The sequence below is a fragment of the Aquila chrysaetos genome, chromosome 10 (assembly GCF_900496995.4).
Source record: "Aquila chrysaetos chrysaetos chromosome 10, bAquChr1.4, whole genome shotgun sequence".
Classification (NCBI taxonomy): domain Eukaryota; kingdom Metazoa; phylum Chordata; class Aves; order Accipitriformes; family Accipitridae; genus Aquila; species Aquila chrysaetos.
The window spans coordinates 9,366,728-9,387,395 of NC_044013.1; the positions used below are offsets into that span (position 1 = coordinate 9,366,728).

Sequence of the window (20,668 nt, forward strand, 5' to 3'; positions counted from 1 at the left end):
CAAGTTTGCTTTTATCCCTTTTCTGACTGTTGCTATGAATATTTCATCAATTCCATGCATAGTGAAGCAAATTCAGCAGGAAGGAATGAAAATGCCATTAATATAGCAGATTGTCCTACATCTGTTGGTTTGGGGACACCTTGAAGATGGCAGATGTTGTTTCGGATTCCGCAGACATATTGTAGAATGGGATGCTTCTGGAGCCTGACTAAGTGCTGCTTGCTGGAGAGGGCACTGCTGCTCCTCCATTTTCTGTATTTTGGGAGGAGGGACTTAGGCCATCTCAGTTTCTTAACAGGAAAGTGTTAGGTATCAGATTCTTGGTAAGGGGTCTAATGATGTGGTTTCTGTAGCCCAGGAATAAGCCAAATCAGCCTTTTCTGAGCACTGGATTCCTTAAGCAGCTCCTGCTCCAGCTACTAATGACTGTGAATGCCAATTTTAGGCATGCACTCACCACAAGTGCCTGGGGCCCATCTTGAGCTATAGGTTTCAGGAGGCAGTGCAATACTTCTGAGTTAGATGATGCCCTGTTCAGCACCGCAGTGCCTCTGTGCTTCTGCTGCCCCAACCAGGTGCTTGATGGAAAGGTAAGAATCCTAATGAGCAAGTGTTTTGCAAAGATTTCATCTCTTCTCTCTGTATTTCAGCTTAAAGCATTTTTTTTTATCCACAACAATTTTCAGAATATTCACAATAATAAAATAAAATGGTTGCTCAAATGATAAAAATTACTTCCAATAGTACATGGAAAAGACAAGCTGTGTTTTTAATGATGCAGTTTGAAAACCGTATGTCAAAACACAAATGAAACAGCTTACTAAAGAAGATCATGCCAGCTAGGTTAGCAAAGCACAGTACTGTAGGATGAAAGGCAGTGAATAAAGAGCTATGACTTCTGTCTTCCTTGTTAAGCAGCACTTTACATGACCTTCTCCAGTACTTGAGCTGCAAAGCCACAGTAACTCTTGCAGGTACAGTAAAGAACTATTTTGGTCCTGTTTTACAGATGGGATAATTCAAAGCAAAGAGAAGTAAAAGTACAAAAGGAGAGGAGAGATAGAAATATCCTTTGTTTCTTTCAGCTCACAGGCAAACTTTAATCCCTATGCCATTAATCCCACTACGTGTATGACAATGAGGGCAGAGAAGAGCTGGGAAGTGTGGCCATATCCATTTCTGATACCGTTTTATAGTAATCCCAGATATGACCAGACCTATCTGAGCGAGTGAACCTCTCTCTCTATTTCAGTCTAGAGGCAATGTTGTTCTTTTTTCCTTAGTAGCCTCTAGAGGCACTTGAAATACACTGCCTTCTCCCTTAGTGTTTTAGGCAGTGTCTTATTACAAGCTGATAAATAACGTGCCTGTGGTTTCTGCAGCTCACTAATACCAGAGATAGGAATAAAACCAGCCAGAACTCTTCTCCCTATTCATTTTCTGCTTAATGAATACCAAATAGAAATATTTTCTATTAATGAATTGATGGAAGCTGAAGCCTGGACAGGATGGCAAGAAAAATAGAGAACAGTGTTGTCCTCTGTACGCAGTGACACTCTCCACATTCCTCCCAAGCAGTCCTACAGATGTCAGCTTTGATGCCTCATTGGACCATTTCTTCTTCCAACTGCATCATTTTCATTTCTGCAGCTTTGTGTGCTTAGGATGATCTTTCTGAGATATGTTGCAAAGCCTCTAGCCTTTCTCTGCCTAAATGCTGCTTTCATGGTCCTGCTCCCAGGAAGGAGTTTTCTAGCAACAGAGTCAGAAAGAATTAAAAGAAAGCTAAGTCTTGTTCTTGATGCAGATGAGTAAGAACATTGTGCTGGTATAATAATCAGTGCTGCACTTGATTTGTTTGCTGTAGTTCATCTAATAAATGCCTGGTTCTTCAGGACTTGCACGTTTAATTAGCTGTAAATTAATTAGGATAATTTTGACTGACACTGCTGACTTGTTTTTCTGCTGCTTATAAAAAAAATTGTGTATTTTTGCTTAGCTGTGCAGTTATGTTTTGCTGTGGAAAAATCTAATTGTAAGCTATCAGTGGCATTGCCAGGAATCACCATGGAGGCTGGTCCCCACTTAATGGTATTGCTGTCTGGTATTTTCTCTACTCTTATCAATTTATAAGTCTTTCTTGCACATCTTAACATTCAGGCAGTCTGCCTTTATTTCTCTCCTGACCATTTCCCTACTGGCCTTGGTAGTTTCTCTCTAGCCTTGTTTGGCTCCCTCTCCTTCTCCTCATTATTAGCACAAGTTCTCTGTTATTGTCAGATCTTTAAATAGTGACGCTACATGATGGCCTTTTATTCACTGCACTTTATGTTTCAGTCTGTGGCAGTCACATTAGCAATCCATACTTGGGTATCTACCACATTCTGTTTTCATAGTCCTTTTTCTAACAGGAACTGGGAGACGATCAAGACGGCAAAAATGATGATATTTCACCATTTCTTTTATGTGTCTAGGAAGTGTGGAACATTACTGACAAGAGTATCTTTACTGTTGTATGGAAACTTTAGAATAACTATTGCTTTTGTAAGACGTAAGATTAGCAGCAACAGCAAGAGCCAGGCTTCTGAGCAGTGATGAGCATGGGAGGGGGAGGAAGAAGGGGTTAGAAGAAATCCTCTACTTTTCCCTGCATAATCTTGACCAAGACATTTAATTTGGCTTCATGTGGAAGTTTGAAATTTCACATAAAGAAAGAAACCTTCAACATACCCTTCTTACTCAGTTCTACAGTTATTTCATAATGGCATTGCCATCAATATAATAAGATTAAACTGAAATTGCCTGTATTGAGTTAGATTTTGCTGAAGAAGGCACTCTGTGCCCAAAAGCATGCTTGCTTTTTCAAGCTGTATCAGCTAATCTAATAAAAGATACCGTTTTTACAAAACTCTCTTTGCTTATGCCCATTCCTCATACCCTCCTAAATCAATAAATAAAGTTAAGGGAAACTAAAAATAAACTGGGCTGTTTTTGTGGAAGGTTCCCAAGCACACCATGCAAAACACCTTAAGAATCTGGCTACGTATCTGCTCAGCAGTATTTCTCCTGGGAGACAATTGCAAGCAAGAAAATTAAGTGAGAGATGAGGACCTGAAATTTTTTTTAGAATGTATCTTTTCTCATTTTGCATAAAAGACTTATGTACAGACATTGAATCCTAGACATTGAATCCTAGAGCCATGCAAAGTGGCATGGTAAATTGTTTACTTCTCAGTGGTTCCTTTCCTAAAAGCATAACTGCTTAGAACCACACAACTTCATACACCACCTGATAGCGCGGATGTATTTCCTTTTTATATGCTCAATTTGAACTAGACACTTTAGTATTGCTGTAAATAAATGGAATATGTGGCAGGTAAAGAGATTAGAAGCACATTTCTTTAGTGTATGCTGGAAGGTTTCAAGCAAGTATCTCTTAATGATGCATTGACTAAACCATCTTCCTGCAGTTAGTAAAGCACCACTCCTTTGAATTTGTTAATACAATGTAATGAAAATATTCATATTTATCTAACCTTTCGCTCCTCATCTGAAGATTTAGGATTCTGAGATGTGGTTATAATCTTACAAATGCAAGACTCCCTTGCAGCAAAGTAACCTATTACTGCTGATTCTAATTGTTCGTATGGAAAAGAAATTGTAAGTTCACACTTTTTCTTTCTTTTTTTTTTTCCTCTTCACCTAATCAGCTTCTTAACTTAAGTGGAACCTTCTAAGGGAATGTCAGAAGTAATATCAGTCATTGAAATAGTTTGTCTCCCACTGGTGATTTAGTTTCCATTATTTGAAATCAAAGTACTTCTATAGTACCATAGTAAACATGAGACCAGTATGGTACTGGGAATGCTCTTAATCCCAAGGAACTGTGAAGTACTTGTAGAACTGAGACATGAAATTTCTTTGGGATCATATGTTGCCTTGTGAAGTGAGAGAGATGCCCATCTAATGACATTGTCAGATATTTCGCAAAATATCTGTTGGAAGATTTTTTTGAACTTCCCTGGTATATTACTATTATTATAGGTTGTCTTGTTATCTAGCGGTTTTGTGATTGTGAAATACAGACAGAGTACTGTCCTTAAGTGTAGTGTTCCAGATTCTGAAATTCTTACTTTTTTTTCACTAGTTGGTACTTAAGAACTTGCATTTATAGGAGTTACGACTTGAGTGTAGGTAGTCAGGATTTAAATCAACAAACGAGGACTTTTTCTGATTTTCATTTTGCATTGGCCATTGAAGTCACTTGATTAGTATGAATTTAAAGATATACCTTCTTTTATCCTTAAAAAAAAGATGCTGAAACAATTTCCCTGAATAATATTCCAACTAAAAGACAAAAACCTCTTACAAAAGAACCCTCTTCAGGAAGTTGCTTGTGTATTTTTTTCTTTGCACATGTTCTGAGATAATCAAACTGCTCTGAGTAGTCTTAGGTCTTTAATCTTGCTTGCCTATGTGAAAAGCAGGCAACCTGGAGGGAAAACAACATGCCTTTACTAGTGTCAGAACTAATCATTTACATTAGTGCTTGAAGACTGATCTACATTTTCAATTTTCTCTAGCAGAATTCAGACTTTTTGTGAAGTAGAATGAGCTCACTGGGGAGAAAACATAAGTTGAGATGGTGTCAACTGAATCTTTTCTTCTTTTAAACCTACCTAGGTGTACAGTAGGAGGATAAACTTTTCCCTAAAAAAAAAAAAAAAATATATATATATATATAAAAGAGAAAAAGAGTATTTATATGGATATTGTAATTAAAATTCTAGCGCTCTCCCAGTTTCTCTGGGAGAGAAAATTTGGAACCCTCCGGAAAGGGTTCTTCTACATATCAAATATTAAATTGATGCAAATCAAGCTTACACTGAGTTATACAACATGAGCATCTGATAACTCCTCTATGAGAGCTTTCAGTGATATTGCTGTCAGATTGTGCTTAACTTCATTATAAACGATGGTAAATAAAGTGCTGTCCTGGGTTGCACCCGGTGTCTCCAGAGTTTATGACATGACAATAAAAGAAATGTTTATAATCTATTTTTTATGTTAATGATAAGCTACATAAATCAATGGAGTTTTAGAGACTTTTGACTGATTTCAGATTTGAATCAGACCTATAATAAACAGCTGGACTGAAGTCTGAGGTCACTGTACTATATGTCTCTGTTTTGTGTGAATTCTGCCAGATTAGGTGTTTGCCTTTTCTTCCCTGGCACATGACCTGGAAACCTGTTGTGTTGTGAAATATATATAGGCACAGTGTGTGGAGGGGAAAGCTCAAACTATCAGTGCCTATACTCAAATAACACTCCTCTCTGTTCCCTATTATTTTAAACCAACGAGCACAAGGAGAGAAAGAAAAAGATGGAGCATGGGTAGTGACTGTAGGGCAAGTCAGGAGGAGACCTTGTGCTACTAAAGCATTAGTCCTCACTTGTGTTATTAGCAGCAGTGATTCAATGGTCAGATATCAGAGTTCTCATTAATTCACCTTCTGTTTTGCTCATTCCTCTGTGATTAGCACTCATGAAGCAACTCGCCACCCTTTGCTGCACATTCAAAATATAATGTTCCCATTTAACCAGCAAGGCATATGGACTTCTTTGCATAAACAGTTAGGTGCTTGTACGTACTTACAAGGCAATAATATGACTGCAGTTATTATCCAATTAAACAGACAGAACATGACAGGAATAATAAAATCAACATCATAACTCCAAGAGAGAAAGTGTTAGTTAAACATTATCTATACCCCAAATACTTTTAAAATTTCAAGAGTTAAGGGAATTTTAATTTTATGCTTATTTTATTTTATGAATTACTTAGGACGGTAAGGTGCAAGTCGGATACCACTGCTACAGTTTGCAAATACCAATGAAGTCCTGTAATCAAGATTATGCAAAATAAGTTCTGATCAAAGTGAATTTTCTTTCTTTTATCTTTCTTTTTTGCTTTCCCAAAAGTGAGTTCTGATCAAAAACAAATGATCAAATAACACAGATTTTGATCCACTCCTATGACATAAGCTGATACTAATTATGGCATTTGTGACATTTATATAAGAGTGGAGCTCACAGTGGAAGTAGTTGTGTAAGGGCTAGGTTGATTAACAATGTGACATCCAAGATTTTTTTATTGCTGTGCCAAGCAGACCAATTTGGAAGGCAATTGGGTTTGTACTGGGCTTCCAATTTAGAAATCTGCCAGTGAATTGTGCTGGAGAGGAACCTGTAATTGAGAAACCCCAGTTAGGTGCTTGTGTTTGGATCTATCTAGACAACCTTCCTTAAGGGGACTGGGGAGAACACAGAGGAAAAGTACTCGCCTTTGTTTTTTCTTGTCCTCTGTAAAATAGTATATCTAAACTGGTTTACATACTTTTGATCAATGGAAAAATCCTGAGCTTAGCTTGTAGCACCCACCTGTTTCAAACACTCTGTATGTGCCCATACTACTTGTGCCCATACTGTAGCTGCACAGCAGGGCTCCCTGTAATGAACCATCCAAATTCCTTTTTGGTGTGCAAAGATTGCTCTAGTTGTAGGACTACGCAACTGCTTGTGTCCTAGTGTTGGACTCAGAGTCCTCGGGACCTCAAGCAGATGACTGCTTCTGAATCCTAAGATCTGGAGCACTATATGCCAGTCTAGACAGTAACAAGAATGGTAGCCCCTTGGGTTCATGCAGGCTTTCAAAAATATCACTCGTGGGGCTCTCAAAAGCAGCTGTATACTGAAGTTGGACTTATGACCAAATTAGATAAAAGTGTTCCTTTATGTATTTAGGAATTTTTTTAGCCTCTTAGGAGATAAGTTGTCTATGCACAGATTGTCTCTTTTACATGGTCCAGCACAATATCATGAAGAGTTTGCATAAATATCAAATAAGCAGCTCAATGATCTGTAGTAAATGACTTTTTGAGGGAACAAAGTCTAAATTTGATGGATTTCCTGGCTTGCAGTGACAGATCTGATGTCATGCTCCATGCTAGAGTAGTTATATTATTTCATGCTGCTGGCACTGAAAGAACCCAAGCACTTCCATCAGTAGGGAAGAGAGTTTGGCAGGAATAGCTTTGAGAGTAGTGACGTTCCCTACAATGTTAAATTAGATTGGACCCCATGGACAGCCATTTGTTTATTTTTTTGTTTGCCTGTTTGTTTTTAGAAGAAGACTGGGTTGATGTTAGGGTTATCTATTCATTGAGAGTGAGATTCAGTCTTGTAAGGAAGTAATCTGAAAGTGTTTGTCCATAACAGGACTTGAGCACAGAAAGAATAAGCTAATGCTGACTAGTGAGAATAAGTGTCTTTAGTTGACTCACGTAATTTACATACAATCATTCTTTATAAACATAGTCTATTACAGATACACTTTTTGTAAACATTCATTGTCTTAAATCTTCAATGTTCACAGAATATCAGTGCTTTCCAGTTGAGAATTGTGTAGGGAATAAACCTCACTGTATCCTGGTCTGAAGAAAAGGTATGTCAAACAAAGTCTTAGTTGCAAATCTGCAACAAGCATTAGATTGCCTATGATTTTTTTCAGAAAGCATAATTTATTTTTTTGACAAAAGAAACTGCTGAAAATGGCTAAGACAGCAAAATGTACATATCATCCAGAGACATCAGCACAGTCTACCTGCCCTTTGCTGACTACTCATTTACAGATAATTCTGCATATTTTTGCATAATGGGCATGATATAATTTCTATTAATGCATTTTCAACTCGGAGATTTTAAAGCAAAATGCCTTCTCTCTCTCTTGGCTATGACAAACTTCTTCCTAAGTCATTATTACCATGCAGGTAGTGCTGGGTTATACAATTAGGAAAAACTAATTAGACAAAGCAGGTAACAGTGCTGAAAATGCACCAACTGTGTGCACTTGAAGTGAACTGCATACTGTTTAACTGTGAATGCACTGAGGAATGCAGTAGCTCGTCTGTCTCTTGTCTTTCTGTCAAGGTTGCTCGGCTTTTTAAAAGATGCATTCTGTGACTTTCTAAAAGATGTATTCTGAACAGTCTCTTGGACTCGACTGAGGAATCAGTCATATTCTTTGGTTTGTGTTACTGGAGATCAGACTAGATGACCGTAATGGTCTCTTTCACAGTTAACAGCTATATGTGCCACATTGCTGGAATCAGTCTATAAAAAAACCAGCTTGTGATGTCTGCGTTTCTGCTGAGAGCTGAATGGTTTGAAGTAGGAGGAGAGGGGTGCGCGTATTTGGAGCCAAAAGTTATTCCTCTCGCGGAGTACGTATTATTTGCCCTACTCTGCAGTGGAGTAAATTGAGGGTTCCTTAGTTCATCTAGTTACATCTGTACTAAGAAGTTAAATGTATCTAGGTCCATTCCTTGTTGTTGAACCTAACTGACATAGAACAACTGACATCCATACTACCAAACCCTTACCCTCCCGTGAAGGTACTCTGCAACCAGACCGCCACTGGAAGTGGTCACTGTCCTCTGCCACCTCCTGAATCACTCCCAGGAATTGTTTGGAAGATTGCAAGTTAACATGGGCCAAAAGCAAGTCTGGAACAATTACAGTAGTCTAACAGTAGAGATGATTACAGTCCAGTGCCCAGGAATTTTGTCTGAGCTTTTACTAGCATAAACATAACCTGTAGGATAACAGCGTTTAGCTTAATTTCTCAGACTTTGTGCTTGAGATAGCTGCCTGTAGGTTGTTAGCAAAGTATGAGTTATTTTTTTAAAAAGAAGGTATATTTTGAAAAATGAAACTTGCAAGCTCTTTGAGGCTGCTGTAGCATTACTGCTTGCTAGATGTGAGAGGTGGCAAAAACCTGCATGTTATGCTACTTCCTCTGCTCACAGCTCAGGATTATTCTCCATGGCTTTTTTTTTTAATATGAGAACCAATTTTAAAGCAGACAGACAATGTGTTTCATAAAGATTTGTGGTACAATTACATTATACTGGCGCATCAGAATGAAGAGGTGTCAATGTTAAGATTTACAATAGAAAATGTAACTTGTTCTTTTGATTAAAATTGCTGACTGCAAACTGGTTTGAGTTCTAGGCATGCTCTAAAAGCATGAATTTGTGTCAGACAAGTTGCTGTTGCTTCATGGGGGACTGCAGAAGGAGGAGTTTTCTGTAGATCAGCCTCATACATATATGGCATGGGCTTACTGGAATTGCAAATGGCATGTTTCCTTCAGGCACTGACTCTTGGAAGAGGGAAGGAACTGGATGAACAAAAAAGGGGGCATTATTGAGTGGGATTCTGGAGTCAGTGGATAGCTATTCATATAACCCAGCAATAGGTGCTTTTCTTAACAGATTCGGTAAGGGGGACAGCCTGCATTTGCCCTCATAGGCAGCCTGCTGATTTCAAAGGCACCTAGGGACCTAATTTAGATACTGAAATTTAGGTATACAAATTCTGCTTTTTTTTAACTTCCAGTCTGCCATGGACCATTGAAAAGTGACTTCTTTCTTTACCTTTTACAAGATGGAGATAAAACTACTGTCCCAATTTCCAATTACATTCTGGAAATAAGTCAGAATTGTTTAAGATACTATACTGATAAAGCCACTATGTATGTAAGAAAGACAGTAGGTACAACACTTGTCTCTGCTGCAACCTCAGTGTGGTTGGGTGATTGCGTACCAGCCTCTAACCAGAGCTGGGCTCCCACTTCTGCCATTCACCCCTTACTCCAATGAGTATTTTAAGGCAGAGCTCTTTGACCACTGTTATGCTTGCACTTCTCTGCCTGCATATGAATGAGATGGTATGTGTATTTAGTGTGTGTTTGTCATTTTTTCTAAGTTATTACGGGGATACTGGTAAAAACGGAAGAATTAAAGGCACTGAAAACTCATGTTTATAACATACCCATGGGACAACAGAACCAGCAAGGGCTTTCTTATCATTATCCAAGGGCCTGAGTCCCAAAAAAACTTGGAGAGACTACATGTTAGTGTATCCAGGTCGTCTGTCTATAAATCTATCTGCTATTGTGAAGTTTTGCAATAATTTTCTTATTAGTTACAATCTGGACTGAGAATCCCCATGTGTTTTTTTAAAAGACACTAAATCTTATGCAACTTAATTTTTCTTGCATGTGTGTGTGGAAAATGGGCAGGCTTTTGCAGTTCACTGGTGGGTGCCTGCAAGTCTGGGAGAAATAGTGTTAAAGAGATTCCCTTTGCAGCTTTCTGAAGCTAATGTCTCACCCCAACTTTCATTTTGTTTTTCTCTCTCAGTATCTCTTTGCTCACTACTGCCAGCCAGCAAAACACACTGAAGCTCAATAAGATGAAGTAGCTAGGTCATACTGCAGAAAGCACTGATGTGAGCTGTTTCTTAACAGGTTGAGTTGCTTTCCCACACAACCCTGTGGATGTGCTGAAACAATAGATTTTTCCTAGTGTATGTATATATGTCCTTCTTGGACTTAGGCTATGGATGTACAGAATAATTTTTAATGGTGCAGGATTTAGTATTTCCTGTCCTATGCCTCAAAAATAAATAACTTGCTATATTATAATAGTTAACAATTCCCACTATTTCAAGATCCAGATTATATCTAACAAAAACCTGGTATGAAGCAGTCTGAAACTTCACTGTATGTTAAAATGCCATGGTATTCAAATGCAATGCTAAAGGGATTATATATTTACAATAGGACAGTGATGGACAAAATGTGTGATGGCAGGTCTGAATGGTTTTCTGAGCATGATACTACACTGACCAGGTAATTTACGCCTTTTTCTTGATCTCATTTTCATATGTATGCATTAACTGGAGTGGTTAAACTTGTCACAATGGAAAGACTCCTATGAAGAAAAAAAATGTGGTCAGAACAGTGAATGAGGCAGGTAACTTTGTATTTTGTGTAGGTTTGGAAGGCAGGGAATGGAGTTGAGAAAGTTAATTCTCAGATGAAAGGCTTCATGATAGGCCAGAAAAGCATTGTAAATGATGATGTAAAAATGAGGAAAAGGGGAAAAAGTGATAGAAATTTTATTTGCAGCTATGTGGAGTCTCATTTTAACTTTAATTACAAATGTATGAAAAAAATATATCTGTTTTGCATGTAAGAAGAGGATAGCCCCTTTTTCCCCTGCATGCATTTTGGGAAGCTAGTGTGTTTTCTACCTTAGTTTAGAACACCTTATTTGCCAATACTTATTCCAGTGCCATTTGCCTGTTTCATTTTTATCCAAGGCTCTAGGAGAACTTGACAGGCATCAGTGAATTTAACCACATGATAGATCTCTGTAAGGTAGGTTGGTACTGTCCCTAAAGTATTTTTATAAAGAGAGAAACTGAGGCACAGAGAACCTCAGAAAACAGAGGACTGTATTTATAGGCACAGTAAACCATGTGTCCAGTAGTATCCTCCAGAGTGCTGGCACTTTTCAAATACCTTGGAATCCTAAAAAAAGATCTTTTGTATGTGCAGGGCTGACAACATACCAATAAATATTGGTGTGAAATGTTTCTTGTTGACTCGCTAACACTGTGGTCTGCATGGGATGATTTCCAGCATGGCACTAAGGTTCATATTCAGGACAGAGGGATTAACTACAGTCCATACACACAGAGCAAGTATTTTTAGAATTCCTTTGGAGATGATATTCTGGTGTTTGCTGGCAACTTTGCATCAATGTCATAAATCTCCTTTAATTTTATTTTTCTGGTTATGTATATAAAATACATATCTAAATAAAATCTTGTTTTGCCAAAATGCATTTAGAATTTTAGCCTTAGTGATTAGATCTAATGAAGACACAGCTATTGATTTTCTGGGGACAAGAGTGCTCTTATTATGTAGTGGTTACAGTTCTACTAATTTTCACAATATCACAAAATATTTTTTCATTATAAGTCTGGTAGGAAGTCAGAATGGAAGGCTTTTTTGCAGTCTCTTTCTGTGAGCTTCCAAATGATTCTGTCTAATCCTGCATTTCTCTGCCTGAAGTACTGCTTATACAAGTTGCCTATTTAGAAAAGTTCATTTCTTTATTTCTTGTATATACAAATGATCTAAAACTCATGTGGAATCAGATTTTGACTGATTTGTATAGTTCATTCTTAAATCTACCACCTGAGAGTAGTAGTCACATAGTTAAAGCCAGCTTTTTCAAGTAAATATGGCTATAGAGCTGGATATGTTCAAAAGTATACTGTTGGGAAAAGGTCCCTCATAATCTTACACAAATAGCTTTATTTCCCACAAGGCTCCCATTATCTTCTGCAGTAATTGGGCCACAAATGCTAGCTTTACAGGAAAATTTTCTTTTTAAATACATTTCATGTTTTAGATAAAAAAAGTAAAATTTTAAAAATTAAAAATTTAAATTTTAATTAACCACATTTAGACTGTTGCATCCACTGTAAGGAGACCCCACCTGGAGTACTCTGTTCAGCTCTGGGGCCCCCAACATGAGAAGGACATGGACCTGTTGGAGCGAGTCCAGAGGAGGGCCACGAAGATGATCAGAGGGCTGGAGCACCTCTCCTGTGAAGATAGGCTGAGAGAGTTGGGGTTGTTCAGCCTGGAGAAGAGAAGGCTCCAGGGAGACCTTATAGCAGCCTTCCAGTACCTAAAGGGGGCTTACAAGAAAGCCGGAGAGGGACTTCTGAGAAGGGCATGTACTGATAGGGCAAGGGGTAATGGCTTTAAACTGAAAGGGGGTAGATTTAGATTAGATATAAGGAAGAAATTCTTCACTGTGTGGGTGGTGAGGCACTGGAACAGGTTGCCCAGAGAGGTTGCCCAGGATGCCCCATCCCTGGAAGTGTTCAAGGCCAGGTTGGATGGGGCTTTGAGCCACCTGGTTTAGTGGAAGATGTCCCTGCCCACGGCAGGGGGGTTGGAGCTAGATGATCTTTAATATCCCTTCCAACTCAAACCGTTCTGTGATTCTATGATAAAGCCAGAAATTGTTCAAGACACTTGAACTTCAGATTTCTGTACTGATAAAATATATAGAGCTTTATTTTAAGAAGTTACAGAATGGTACAGCCTCTGCAGTGTGAACTGCAGCAGTTGTGGCCTTGCCTGCTCGTTTTCATGGACTCAGATGTGCAGATCAATGCTGACTACCAGAAAGTTTCTACAACCACGTATTGGCAAAAAGAGTTTACTGTTAAGTGTTTACATATTTTTTAAAATGGTTGTCTTTCTTTTGGCATCTGCCCATTGAATATTATTTTTTTCTTTTAGTGCTTAGAGCATAAAATATACAGGACCTGCAATTTCAAGTCGAAAGATAAAAGATTCTATCTCATGGTAGGATGTTCACGGTATTTTATTGGAGTCATTGGAAGTTTGTTGTTTCTTTCCATTGTATTGTCACTGTTTGATGTATTGGTAAGTCTTAGGCACTGAATTAACTGCAGCTCATAGTCACTCTTCATGCAGAAAAGACTTTAAATGCTATTTTTTGTGGGAGGTGATGGAGTGAACGTGGAGTAAAAGTAATTAAGAGAACGTGTACAATTACTCAGTAAAGTGATCTCCTTTTTCAAAAGTACGACTGCAGCTTGTTAACTTGTACGCACCCATATGAAGTTAGCTTTAATTGAGTTATGTGGGGTAGCGTGGCAGAATCCTGCAAGTCTGATATACGGGGGAATCGCAAGTACCTCAAATGCTGTCTGTGTTATTAATGTATCACATTCAGTTTCTGTGAAAACTCTTCAGTATAACTTGGTATGTTGGATTGGCAAAATGTTATTTAAATAATACTGGTGGATGGTATTCAGGAGAGAGGCCTCAGTTAAGCAAGACTCTTAGCACTCTGTAGTTATTGATAAAGCTTTTAATTATTTTTTTCTTTTAGTAATTCCGTTTCCAATAGTTTTAACTGTAATTTAACCCCTAATTCTGATAAAGTAAACTTTAAAAAAGAAAGAGATGTCTTTCCCTGGGAATTTCCAGCTAACGACTGACACGGTTCTCTACTTAGCTCCGCTGCCAGGGAACTGCTCACCGTGACCTACAGTTAGAGTCCCCAGCTGTAAACAATTACAGTGCAGGACAACGTCTTACACCTACACCGTTTGTTCATTAGAACGTTAGACTAGGGAGAGCTGTACTGCCAAGACAAATGGTTAAGCATCCATCTCCACACGTTGGGTATAACTGGCCAGGCTCTGGTGGCGCGGGGGCGGCTGCTGTGGGCGCAGGCCAGGGGCTGCCCTGTGCTGGTTCCAGCCGGCTCCCCAGTGGCCCTGCCCACAGCTGAACCAATCAGGGGAGTATCTGGCCCCTCTGAACCAATCAGAAGCGTTTGTGGTGCCTCTGTGGAACCTTCTTTTAAGAAAGGGCGGCAAACGCTCTGTGAGAAGGAACATGGAGGCCCGGGCTGACGGGAGTTCCTCCGTTCGCTTCCAAACAATGACTCGACAGGCACAGAAGAAACAATACGTCTTTTGCTGAGTACCTAGGGAACCCAGGTGACTTTTAAATCAGCTAAATGTGACACTGATGCCCCATCACAGTGAAACAGGTTCGCCCTGCCAGTCAACTGCCCTGCTAGTCTGGGGCTTCACTACCGGTGTTCCTAGCTGAAGGGATCCAAGTAGATTTGCACACACACAGTGTGGTAGAATGATGTGTCTTGATTAAGGCTTATTTGAATAGCTTTGTTTTGAGTAAATACAGCTGCAAGGGAAAGGTGCGGGCACATAATCTTGTCAGTGAATTATTAAGTATCAAATTTTGCTGCTGGATAAATACAATTAAAGTACTTGGAGGAGAAAAAAAGTTATCGGTCAAAATGTTAGAAATCCAAGGTAAGGAGCTGCTTTAGCTAAGTAAGGCTGACAGCATCCAGGTTAGAGATTCATTGCACTACCTGAGGTCTGCTGAGACTGTTCTAAATAAAACAAGTAGGCTTTGCTTCATAAACAAGTTGATTTGACTACCGAGTCCCTATAGAGGGATTTTTTGCCTTTGTGTTGTCATGAGGGAATAGTGAAAACAGCCTTCAATCCTAATCCAGCATTAAAAAATTATGGTAGATGTATTTTGGTTTGAGTTAATGATATCGAACAATTTCTGTGAAAGAAATACCATACTGTCCAAAATATATAAGCTTCTGTAATTTAATATTTCCTAACTGTCTAGTTCAGGTAAATGTTCAGACATTTAGTAATGTATTTTGCAGGCAAGGTCACTCCATTTCTGTTCGACTTGTACACAGTACATTTCCAAACCAGTGCACTTCATTTTGGTATTAGTTGCACAGAAATTACTACTGTTTATGTTAATAGGTGGGGAGAAGGGAAATTAATACAAGAAATTAGTGTCTTCATGGAGTTAACAAGACAGAAATGAATTCAGTGAATGTAATTGGAAAGCATGGAATAGTTAGCACTGTAAGTGCTGGTAGTATTGGCTTGGTTATCATAAATGATAAGCAGTGGGGTGGGTGGTATTGCATGTAATAGTTCTCCTTTCAACTGAACAGGGAAATAAGAAGTTAGTAGTAGAATCAACGCATTTGCTATTCTGACCTGTGTTTATTTTTACCTTGATTTACCGGCACAATGCAATTTCCCCTTTCAGCTTTTCTCTGGTCTTTTCTTGGCTTCTAGCATTCTCTTGATGACAGGATTGTCTCCAACTATAGTCTGTTTAGTGTCTTTAAATATTGATTATTCTTCTTCCCAAATCAGGACATATGCTAAACTATTTATTTTACTGACAAGTTCAAGCTCCTTTGTGTTTTGCTTCCATTCTGAGTGTGGGTAAAAATTGTTCTTCCATTTTTTGCAACTGGTTGAATAACCTTGTTTCCTTTCCATGTATTAGGAAGAGGTTTTTTTATCTGTAGTCTTGTCCAGATTATTGTTAGTGGGAATTGTTTTCAGGCTTAGAGACTGTCACTCCCTATTCTGTTAATTGGACTGTAAAAACTCTTGTTGCCAGGAACTTTCTGAGAAATTTCTAAGAGAGATGTATGATTAAACTACCTCAGAGTAGGTAGACTACATTTTGCTTACTATAATATACAGGAATACACACTCCTGACATATACATGTGAATAGATTTTAAGTTCATTCTACAAAGCAGCCTTCCTGTTTCTTGACCCAGCCATTTTCTGAAAGTTGATCACAATTCCCTCCCACAAGACTAGAGGTGAAATCCTGGTTCCTCCAAAGGCAATGGAAACTTTTACACTGTAAGATCATTTTGTGCCATATATAGCAAGAGGCTGCTGCTGCCTTGAGGGTTATTCCTCTAACTCCTCCAACTGCCATTTTTGTCCACTGTAAGTGAACTGAAATGCTGTGTTGGGAACAAGAAGATAGAGACTTTTAACTGATTCTTTCATGTCCTTATTTACACAGCTCCTGAGTTAGGTGCACTCTCCATGCCTATAAATATAATTTCAAACCTTCTCATTATAATTCAGGTTACCTGAGAATTCTAAAAATATTGTCTGGTTTATTATACTCTTGTAAGATAATTTCTAATGTGTTCTGTGTGTCTGTGAAAGAAACGTTATAATAGCTTGCTAATACTCACTAAGAATACTTTGAACAGAATCACTACTGGAATATCTTGAGCAAGTGATAGTAGATTTCCCATCACTTTAAGTCTTTAAACTTAAACTAAATGCTTTTCCAGAGTATATACTGTTCTCATTCAGACTATGATCCTGAAGATCAAATAAGTGTGTCAAATAAGTGTGTGAAGTTCATCAGCCTGTATTCCGTTACAGTTCATATGAGATTACAATAAATGGATCCCTCTAGCCTCAAAATCTGTCAGTGTATTATAACACTTTTTTTTGACGTTTGGACCACACCTGATGTTACAAAAACATTTGCTAGTTTTACTATTAGTTGTGCACCTCAGCATATGTTTACTTATAATGTCTATCTCAATCCTAGCTCATGAATCTTGTCATTGGTACAATGTCATCATTCAATGGGAGCTTCTGCCTGGTTTTGTTTGTAGTTGCTCACAGAACATTTGTATATAGGTGAAAACTTAAACTAGTAAAAATTTCTAGATGATCAGCTTCATTTTTCATGTTACCACGAGACTGAGGTTCTAGAGTAACCAATATTTCCTCATTTCCCTTACATCTGTTGTTAAATTGGATTAGAATTTAATTTGGGGGTCTTTTCTGTTTTGTCGTCTCTCCTTTCGGATCAACCATGTGGAAATTCATCACATAAAATACCTTGCTTGCAGCAGTGCAATAACTTTCAATAAAAAGGAGAATATTGAAGTAACAATTTCAGTCACTTAGGAGAGTTCAAATGAGTTACAAATGATAGCTAAATGAAATTTTAGAAGAGACTGTCTAGACCTATTGAAAAAGAACACGTTAAGTGAAGCTACCACTCTGCTAATCAGAGAACAGTAATTCTTTCACTCTTCTACATGTAAGATGATTTACTTAAAAAGGAATGCCTTCCATGAGGATGAATGGTGTGAAAAGGAAAATATTAAGCAATGATTTTTTTGTAACAAGCAGAAGTTTCAAGTGAGAGAAATACATGTTTGCTCTAGAGAACAAACCACAAGAAGTAAACAGGAAGTGGTGACTGAGGGCTGGTTTATGGCACCCTTACTCCAAGAAAAATCTTACTCCATTAGCAGTACCATTAAGTCCAGCAGTGTTACTCTTAGAAAAAGCTCATATTATGTTCTTATAAGCTGTCACAATCTGACACTACAGAAATATAGTTTATAAGACAGCAATGAAATGTTTCCCTGTGGCTGCTCATCTGCACATTCATAATGCATCTGAAATACTTTTTTTTTTTTTTTTTTTAAGATCTGTATCTATTCTTGGAGATGAGGTTTTCATACAGAATTCACACAACATCCTGCATCCCTGATGTTTTGCACAGTTTTGTTTCGACCGCTCCCCAAATATTACTGTCTGCGCGTACGATTTCTTTACATCGATACAAGCACCGACATGGTCAAAAGGTTAATACGTTGCAGGGAAGGAGGAAAGGGTTCCCAAAAGGTTATGAGACTCCCTAAGGACTTAATAGCAGTCATGATACCTGTATTCCTTTTAGATGGTAATATCTGGCAATAGACTTGCATGTTTAAATTATTAGATATGCAATTTACATTCCCCTAGTTTGCTCTCAAAGCCTCACTGTTCTAAAGCAATCTATCGCCCTGTGATAGCAAATCCAGATTTCACTGCTCAGCCTCTGAGTGTCTGGAAATGACCCTCTTTTCTCAAAGGTGGGAAATCATTCTGATTTCTGTACCTTATAGTCTCTTCTGCAAGCTGGCTGTTTCTGACTCCCTTTTGCATTTAGTCTTTTTACCACAAAATACAAAATCCTCTTAACATTTTTCCCCCCAAACTTACCTTGCAGTATTTTGGTAGCATGATATTAGCTTGCACTGGACTTTCTTCCCTGGAGCCTGGCATCAGAGTCCAAATTAGGTCATTAATCTAAAAAAGTGTAGTGGTCTCATCCTAGTCTTTGTTATGGATGTCTGCAAATTCACATCACAGAAACAATACCTTGCTTAGTCCAGTTCCAGTGTGCTCTGCAGACTCTGCTTGAGAGAAAGGCTCAGGGCTTCAATATCGGTATTGCTAATGGTCAGGACTGTACAGCTTGAGCAGTGCTGTGTCAGTATCAGGAAGCTTTTACTGTGCCTGGGTTCCTGTCAGTGCTACTAATTCAATCACTTACATATGCAATAAATTCACATGAAAAATTAACAAATACCTAGCCAGCAGTAGTGTGCCCTCTGTTCTTTTTTTTTCTAAAAAAACCTATATAGCTTTCTCTTAAAATGATTGGGTTTAATGGTTTCTGCATGTTTTCAGCATGTTTTGTATTTCAGCATTTGGTGATTTTTTTTTTTTTAACTGCTAAATAGCTTCTCAATATTAATCCACGATATTATGTTATTTAGCTGTTATTTCTAATGTCTTGCATCAGATTCCATTCTAATTACATCTGTATTATCCCTTGAACTTAAAGGGCCTCTGCAGATGTCAGAGGGGGGTATAGCTCAGCAACTTGCAGTGATCTGTTCTATTCAACTAAAGTTATATCTGATTTTATTCTATTTTCCATCTCACAGGTAATTTTTGGTAGGATCTTTAGTAGTAATAGCTGTAAAGGCAGCACAGTGTATAGAGGGAACAGGACTCAGGACTCCCTCCTCCTGCTAAACAAGAATCCCTAGGGAACTGAGATCCAAGTATCTTACCTGTCCTTATTAACTTTTTCGAGAGGCTGGTGATCTTCCCTGGAGAGCTGGTCTGGGATTCTACAAGCAGTAGCCTACAGCTCACATAGTCTAATGACAAAGAACTGCATTCAAAACTGAGAACCACTTAAAGCAAAAGCTATGGCCCTTAACAGCAGGTTTTGTTGAGACTGTCTTTCCTAGCATAGCTTAAGAAATGAGGCTGGAAGTGAATGTATATAACTTCCTCTACCCATAGGGCAGACTGAGATCTATACCAGTTATGAAGTTGCAGTCTCTTTCTGTAGAGACAGAATGTTAAAGCAGCTGGTGACCACAGTGATATTTAGGACACCTTTGGCATATCCCTTCTCCTGTAGAAGTGCTCTAATGGCTGGGGCTGTGCGTCTCGTGGCTACCTAACTAGCTGGCCCACTCTCATGGCTGCTTTTTGACACTACTAAGAATCACATGGCCAAGGATGTGCTACGGGTAATATAAAGGTGTTAATCTTAAATTCCAGTGTTCACTAAAGCGTTTCATCTGAATTTAGTTACGGAGTCTAAAATATCTTAATTGTCTAGAAAATGCCTCTTTCTGAGGCCTTTAATTCTTTCATCAGGTATTAGACAGTCTTTGAGATGTTACCTCATGATATTCTTCAAAATTTCAGGTTGATATGCATGCTAATTACTGTGTTAGGAACCCTTTCATGCTCCAAGTGGTGTGCTCTGTTGTTTCTAATGGTACACCCACTTTATGGCCCTTTTCTCAGAATTATTCAAACTGGTTCTACTGCTTTGAATAAACTTTTTCACTTCATACCTTTTCACAACTCTGTATCTTGAAAAGCCCTTTGAAAATGTATCAGTACAGTAGGGGTTTTTTTGCATCCCATTGCTCAACACCAGTCTGTTCCTTGTCCTCTTATAATTATCATATTATGTGTTATTAACCTTAGAAAGCCACCCTGAAACCAAATCATCTTGTTTTAGAAAAATATTATGTGTGCTACTTTTATGTTTCTGCATTATATGTGAAAAATGGAGAAACCAGAATAATCTTTCACTGTAAGTGACAGGTAAACAAGACTTTCTAACCAAAGTAAGCAATGTTGACTTGTTCTTGAAGACCATATCATTTGCTAGTGTGCCCCAGTGGAGCAAACTGATTTGTGGAAATCAAGACTGGGCTTACAGTGTTATTCCATTTATCATATTTTTTTTATTACCTTTTATTACAGATTTTGAGTATATAACAGTTATGAAGTAACGCATTGAATGAATTGCATTCCAATTGATTAGCCAGACGTAGCTGGGATTAGACTGGGACACTGTGATGCAAAAAAGTTTGTTCTAGTTTCATAGAAGCAATGGATAAAATCGCGGGGGGTTCCTGTGCTATCTACTAAAACACTTGTTTAACCAGCTCCATTCTTGAAACTCTGAACCACTGCTCA

At 38.3% G+C, this 20,668-nt stretch overlaps 1 protein-coding gene across 5 annotated transcripts in view; it reads right to left on the reverse strand.

Moving 5' to 3' along the window:
• PEX5L (peroxisomal biogenesis factor 5 like) overlaps positions 1–20,668 on the reverse strand; it is a 121,857-nt gene that overhangs the window by 85,527 nt on the left and 15,662 nt on the right. For 2 of the 5 annotated variants that reach the window (XM_030027643.2, XM_030027640.2), the window contains exon 1: positions 18,371–18,389. The exons of the other annotated variants lie outside the window; for them this stretch is intronic. The gene's annotated coding sequence lies outside the window, so the exon portion shown is untranslated. Of the gene's footprint in view, positions 1–18,370; positions 18,390–20,668 lie in introns of those variants that run through there. 5 annotated transcript variants of the gene reach the window in all.